Genomic DNA, 7,383 nt, shown 5'->3' with positions numbered 1-7,383 from the left:
TAATTCCTGGGATGAGAGGGTTGTCCTATGAGGAGAGGTTGAGTAGAATGGGCCTATACTCTCTGGCGTTTAGAAGAATGAGAGGTGATCTCATTGAAACGTATAAAATTCTTAGAGGGCTTGACTGGGCAGATGCTGAGAGGCTGTTTCCCCTGGCTGGAGAGTCTAGAACTAGAGGTCATAGTCTCAAGATACGGGGTCGGCCATTTAGGACTGAGATGTGGAAAAATCTCTTCACGTAGAGGGTTGTGAATCTTTGTAATTTTCTACCCCAGAGGGCTGTGTGTCCTCAGTCGTTGAGTATATTCAAGACTGAGATCGATTGATATCTGGACACTAAGGGAATCATGGGATATGGGGATCGGGCAGGAAAGTGGAGTTGAGGTAGAAGATCAGCCATGATCTTGTTGAATGGTGGAGCAGGCTCGAGGGGCTGAATGGCCTACACCTGCTCCTATTTCTTATGTTCTTACGTTCATTTCAACCCTACTAAAGGGGCTTACTTCTCCCTATTTCCATTTCTGATTATCACCACCCAAAGCATTAACTTGTCTTCTCTGAGTATTTCTACCATTTTCTCTTTTTATTGAAACGAATATTACTGTGAATTGATGGAACAGAATTCTAGATAACAGGAAAGGTGCTGATTTCAAAATAACTGAAGCATTTTTGAACCCGTTTATATATAGACCACAGTTGGCTTAGTTTGATGGCCAAAAGGGCTGGGCCTACGTTACTCAACTAGAGAAAGGAAAGTTAGTATGAGGTGTAGGGAGTTAGTGGGAAGAAGTTAGTGAGCAAAAGTTAGTAAAGGGCAAGTTAAGCAGGACGTTCGCTCTGTTACTCATCCATTGAGAGCTTTCTATTCGCCATTGGGTTAGATAGGGGGGTTGCCAACACTGGTTGGATGTATTCCTGGAGGTTTCATCACATGACCTCCCACCTCCAAACTGATCCCAATCAAACAGCCTATTTTCCCATCTCCAAAATTTTTATTTCTACTAAACGGAAAGTGTCCAAAGGAAATGAGAAGAACACACAATTTTTTTACGCCCCCTTTGATCTTTCTCCTGGATTTTTGCTCGCAGCGGTGTCCAGGATATTCATCGTTAATTCCTGGAGACTCCAGGACAATCCTGGAGGGTTGGCAACGCTAGTTAGCCCCCCAAGACTATTTTTTCTTTTTACAGGCCAGTATCAGAAAAATATTTTTCTCTTTTTTTATTTCAGATTTCCAGCATTTGAAATATTTTCCTCTCTATATTTTAAATATTTTATAACTTGTAACTCCGCTCCCCAATGTAAACCACTGACCTCAGGCCTCCGATTAATCAGTTCCTTAACAAGTCCTCAGTTACCTGATTACTGCAAAATCATGACACTATTTTTCAAATCGATTTGTTTGGTAACCAGCGTGATCAATATGTCCCATCAGGCCCCCTACTGTTCAATACAAGGTTCCCCCAAACGCTCAGCAAGTGAGTAGTTGAATCATTTTGGTCCAGCAAGACCCCAGGTTCGTTCCTGATCTATGGTGAGCAGCTCTAGGGGGTGTCACAGTGGGCTGCAGTGTAGGGGAAAATGAGTAGGTGTCGACAAGGCCTCCCCCCCCCCCGCCCCCCCCCCCCCGCTCCTGTCCAGTGACCCCTGATGCAAAGACGTGGGTATGGATGCCAGGGGGTTTGTCTATGGTATCCCCGTGTGGTCAGTCAGCCACAGTGTCAAGGATTACACGTGGTTGATGCCCACTTGAAAGAAAGAAAGAACTTGCATTTATATAGCGCCTTTCATGATCTCAGGACGTCCCAAAGCGCTTTACAGCCAATGAGGTACTTTTGAAGTGTAGTCACTGTTGTAATGTAGGAAATGCAGCAGCCAATTTGCGCACAGCAAGATCCCAGAGACAGCAATTTGATAATGACCAGATACCCTGTTTTAGGTGTTGGTTGAGGGATAAATATTGGCCCAGGACACCGGGGAGAACTCCCTTGCACTTAGATGAAATAGTGGTCATGGGATCTTTTACGTCCACCTGAGAGGGCAGACGGGGCCTCGGTTTAACATCTCATCCGAAGGACGGCCCCTCCGACAGTGCAGCACTCCCTCAGTACTGCACCGGGAGCGTCAGCCTGGATTTTGGCTCGACTCCCTGGAGTGGGACTCGAACCCACAGCGTTCTGACTCAGAGGCACGTCACACGTTACCCCATTAAGTCATCTTGTAAATGATGTAATCGTTCTCCACCAGATCCACCTCTGTCTACATGCGTCACCTGGGGTCTGTTAGAGAACACCTGGAATCTCCTGTCTGTTTGAAGTAAAGAAAATGGTGGTGCAATTACTGGAAAAAAAAAATCTCTATCTACGCTCCTGAAGCCATTTCTCATATTTTAACACAATTTTCCTGTAAGTGTGGCAGGTGGCAGATAAGCTGTGGTTTGTGGCTGAAGCCACAGTAACTTAAATAATTGTTTCAAGCCACTTGACGTAACTTTCTGCCTGTCACTTTATATATATATCAAGCACCTGTGGGTCCCAGCGCTGTGATTAATAAGGGGAGGGGGGCAGAGACGGGGGGGGGAATGTTTACTTGGTGTCTGCCCAGTCCGCGGATGTGGAAAGAGGAACTTGTAACGATATCCCGACCGTTATATAGCGGGCGGTACGACAGTAAATACATCCATGCAGTCAGGCACCAACATGAACATAGGAACAGGAGGAGGCCGTTCAGCCCCTCGAGCCTGTTCCTCCGTCCAATTAGATCACGGCTGATCTGTATCCTAACCAGGGCTGCTGACTTTGGTTGGAGGCATTTCTGGAGGGTTTGATCATGTGACATTCTAACCACATGTCATCTGACCATGTGACGCCTGATCGCGTGGCATCTGATCACATGAAATCTACAAATGTTGTTGCATTCAGTGTTTGACGGTTGGTTTCCTGTAGTTGAGTATTTTTTGTTCGTGTTTTCACGACAGCAGCTGATGTTTGTGAAGTTCCAAGAACCAGGAGGCCTCCCCTGGGCAGGGGAAGAGGGGAAACCGAGGAACCCCCCCCACCCCGATTTCAGAGACCCCCCATTTCACAAACCCCCCATTTCACAAACCCCCCATTTCACAAACCCCCCATTTCACAGACCCCCCATTTTACAAACCCCCCATTTCAGAGACCCCCCATTTTACAAACCCCCCATTTCAGAGACCCCCCATTTTACAAACCCCCCATTTCACAAACCCCCATTTCACAAACCCCCCATTTCACAAACCCCCCATTTCACAGACCCCCCATTTTACAAACCCCCCATTTCACAAACCCCACATTTCAGAGACCCCCCCATTTAAGAGACCCCCATTTTACAAACCCCCCATTTCAGAGACCCCCCCATTTCAGAGACCCCCATTTCACAGACCCCTCCATTCACAGACTCCCCCATTTCACAGATCCCCCCATTTCACAGAACCCATTTCACAGACACCCCATTTCAGAACCCCCCCTCGATTGCCGAGAATCCTCGAGTGCTGAGCCCCCTCCCCCCCTGATTCCCGAATCTCCGGCCCCCTCCCGACTGCGCTCCACGAGGTCGCGACTCTCTGCCGGTAACGTCACGGACCCGAGGGGGAGGCGGGAGGGGTGGTTAGTGGGGGAGAGGGTCACCGCGGAGGGCAATTTAAAACGCTGATCTCCCGGTTGCTGGAGGCCGTGACTGTGACAGGACCCCCTGATTCCGGGAAACTCCCGGTTATTCTGGGAGGGCTGGAAATCCTAATCTCAACTCCATCCACCTGCCTGTGCTCTGATAACCCTTCACATCGTTACCGAACAGAAACCCATCAATCTCAGCCTCGAAAGCTCCAACTGATCCCCAGCACCCACAGCCTTTCAGTTCCAGATTCCCACTCCCCTTTGTGTGAAGAAGTGCTTCCTGACATCACCCCTGAACGGCCTGGCTCTAATTTTAAGGTTATGCCCCCTTGTTCTGGACTCCCCCCACCAGAGGAAATAGTTTCTCTCCATCCACCCTATCAAATCCTTTTAACATTTTAAACACCTCAATTAGATCACCCCTTAATCTTCTAAATTCAAGGGAATACAAGCCTAGTCCATGCAACCTGTCCTCATCATTCAACCCTCTAATTCAATTACATTTTTTACACAGCGAGTGGTTATGATCTGGAATGCACTGCCTGAGGGGGTGGTGGAGGCAGATTCAATCATGGTCTTCAAAAGGGAACTGGATAAATACTTGAAATGAAAAAACGTGCAGGGCTACAGGGACAGGGCGGGGGAGTGGGACTAGCTGGATTGCTCGTGAATAGAGCCGGCACGGACTCGATGGGCTGAATGGCCTCCTTCCGTGCTGTGAGCTTCTATGTGCAGTCGGATGTCTACATTTTCATGCAACTATAGAAATCACTGCACTGAAGAGGCCATTCAGCCCATCGTGCCTGTACCGGTGCTAGTCCTGGAGACGTTTACTGATCCCATTTCCTGCCCTTTCCCTGTGTCTTTTTATATTCTTTCTTCTCAAATACATTTCCAATTCCTCTTTAAATGAGGTTACAGCCTCTGCCTCAATCGCCCCTTGCGGTAAAACATTCCCTGTTCCAATAACCCCTCTGTGTGAAAACATTTCTTCCAACTTTCCCCCTTCATTCCTCGAGCAATGATACTATTCAGCCTCTGCCCTCTTGTCACTGATTTGTCAGCCAGCAGAAACAAGCATTCATCATTTCGAAAACTTCCCTTCAACCTTCTCTGTCCCAGTGAGGAAGGTTCGATGTTTTGAACCTATAAATATCTATAACTTCTCATTCCCCATTTTGGGAAAGTTTGTGGAGAGCAAGGGTTCTTATTGAAATGTAGCAGCACACATGCAAAAGAATGAGATGCAGAAAGAATTTTAGACAGGTCTCCAAATAATCTTGCTGTTCAAAATACAAATCTTTACCAGACGTCGTCTAATTGCTACACTGGGCTCCAAATAACAGGAAAGAAAGAAAGAACAAATTTGCATTTATATAGCGCCTTTCACAACATCCCAAAGCGCTTTACAGCCAATGAAACACTTTTCAAGGGTACTCTCCGTTGTAATGTAGGAAATGCAGCAGCCACTTTGCGCACAGCAAGATCCCACAAACAGCAATATGATAATTTAACTCAGATCATCTGTTTTTCTGGTGTTGGTTGAGGGATAAATATTGGCCAGGACACCGGGGAGAACTCCCCCTGCTCTTCTTCCAATCATCCCATGGGATCTTTTACATCCAGCTGAGAGGGCAGACAGGGCCTCGGTTTAACATCTCATCCAAAAGACGCCACCTCCGACAGTGCGGCGCTCCCTCAGTACTGACCCTCCGACAGTGCGGCGCTCCCTCAGTACCGTCCCTCCGACAGCGCGGCGCTCCCTCAGTACCGACCCTCCGACAGTGCAGCGCTCTCTCAGTACTGACCCTCCGACAGTGCGGCGCTCCCTCAGTACTGACCCTCCGACAGTGCGGCGCTCCCTCAGTACCGTCCCTCCGACAGTGCGGCGCTCCCTCAGTACCGACCCTCCGACAGTGCAGCGCTCTCTCAGTACTGACCCTCCGACAGTGCGGCGCTCCCTCAGTACCGTCCCTCCGACAGTGCGGCGCTCCCTCAGTACCGACCCTCCGACAGTGCGGCGCTCCCTCAGTACCGACCCTCCGACAGTACGGCCCTCCCTCAGTACCGACCCTCCGACAGTGCGGCGCTCCCTCAGTACCGACCCTCCGACAGTGCGGCGCTCCCTCAGTACCGACCCTCCGACAGTGCGGCGCTCCCTCAGTACCGACCCTCCGACAGTGCGGCGCTCCCTCAGTACCGACCCTCCGACAGTGCGGCGCTCCCTCAGTACCGACCCTCCGACAGTGCGGCGCTCCCTCAGTACCGACCCTCCGACAGTGCGGCGCTCCCTCTGTACTGCTCTCGGAGTGTCGGCCTGGATTGTTTGCTCAAGTCTTTGTGGAGTGGGATTATGAACCCATGACCTTCTGAATCGGAGGCGAGAGGTTACCCAGTGAGCCGTGGCTGACACTGCAATTTGCAAGTTGTAAAACCACAAAACAATATTCTTTCTGCCCAGTAATGGCGTGAATGTTGAATATCACTAAAACTGGCGTTCTTTGGCCCTGATGGGACCAATTAGTTTGTAGTGCAGATTCAGGTAACTTTCCTTCTTGAGAGCCGCCTCTGCAGTGTGGTCCACACTCACTGCGAACAGTGCAGCACAGATTCACCAGAATGATACCGGGGCTAAAAGGGTTAAATTATGAGGGCAGGTTGCACAGACTGGGCTTGTATTCCCTCGAGTATAGAAGATTAATGGGTGATCTAATTGAGGTGTTTAAGATGATTAAAGGATTTGATAGGGTTGATAGAGAGAAACTATTTCCTCTGGTGGGGGGAGTCCAGAACAAGGGGGCAGAACCTTAAAATTAGAGCCAGGCCGTTCAGGGGTGATGTCAGGAAGCACTTCTTCACACAAAGGGGAGTGCAAATCTGGAACTCTCTCCCCCAAAAAGCTGTTGAAGCTGGGGGTCAATTGAAAATTTCAAAACTGAGATGGATAGATTTTTGTTGGGTGAGGGGATTAAGGGTTACGAAACCAAGGCAGGTAAATGAAGTTAAGATACAGATCGGCCATGATCTAATTGAATGACGGAACAGGCTCAAGGGGCTGAATGACTTCCTCCTATTCCTGTGTTCCTATTTCAACCATCAGCTGAGTGTCTACTTATCAACTCTCTGCAGCTTGCATTTATATAGCGCCTTTAATGTAGTAAAACATCCCAAGAACTTCACAGGAGCGATTATCAAACAAAATTTGACACCGAGCCACATAAGGAGATATTAGGACAGGTGACCAAAAGCTTGATCAAAGAGGTGGGTTTTAAGGAGTGTCTTAAAGGAGGAGAGAGAGGTGGAGAGGTTTAGGGAGGGAATTCCAGAGCTTAGGGCCCAGGCAGCTGAAGGCACGGCCGCCAATGGTGGAGCGATGAAAATCGGGGATGCGCAAGAGGCCAGAATTCGAGGAGCGCAGAGATCTCGGAGGGTTGTAGGGCTGGAGGAGGTTACAGAGATAGGGAGGGGCGAGGCCACGGAGGGATTTGAACACAAGGATGAGAATTCGTCAGGTTTCTTTCAAATCATAACAAGGCCAATAATTTTTCTATAATTGTGGCCTTTCAGCTGGTTGAAATGTTGGCCGTGGCTTAAGTGAAACCTTTTGCCCGGACCAGGCTAATTCTCAACAGCAGTACAGTCGTTAAAAGGAAAATGCTGAGGGGGGCAATCCTCCAATTGGAGGGCTGGGAGCCCCTCATCGTGGAATCACAATCGCCACCTGTGCAGGAAGAGTCACTTG

This window comes from Heptranchias perlo, chromosome 6 (assembly GCF_035084215.1).
Source record: "Heptranchias perlo isolate sHepPer1 chromosome 6, sHepPer1.hap1, whole genome shotgun sequence".
Taxonomy (NCBI): domain Eukaryota; kingdom Metazoa; phylum Chordata; class Chondrichthyes; order Hexanchiformes; family Hexanchidae; genus Heptranchias; species Heptranchias perlo.
This window is presented reverse-complemented; position numbering follows the sequence as displayed.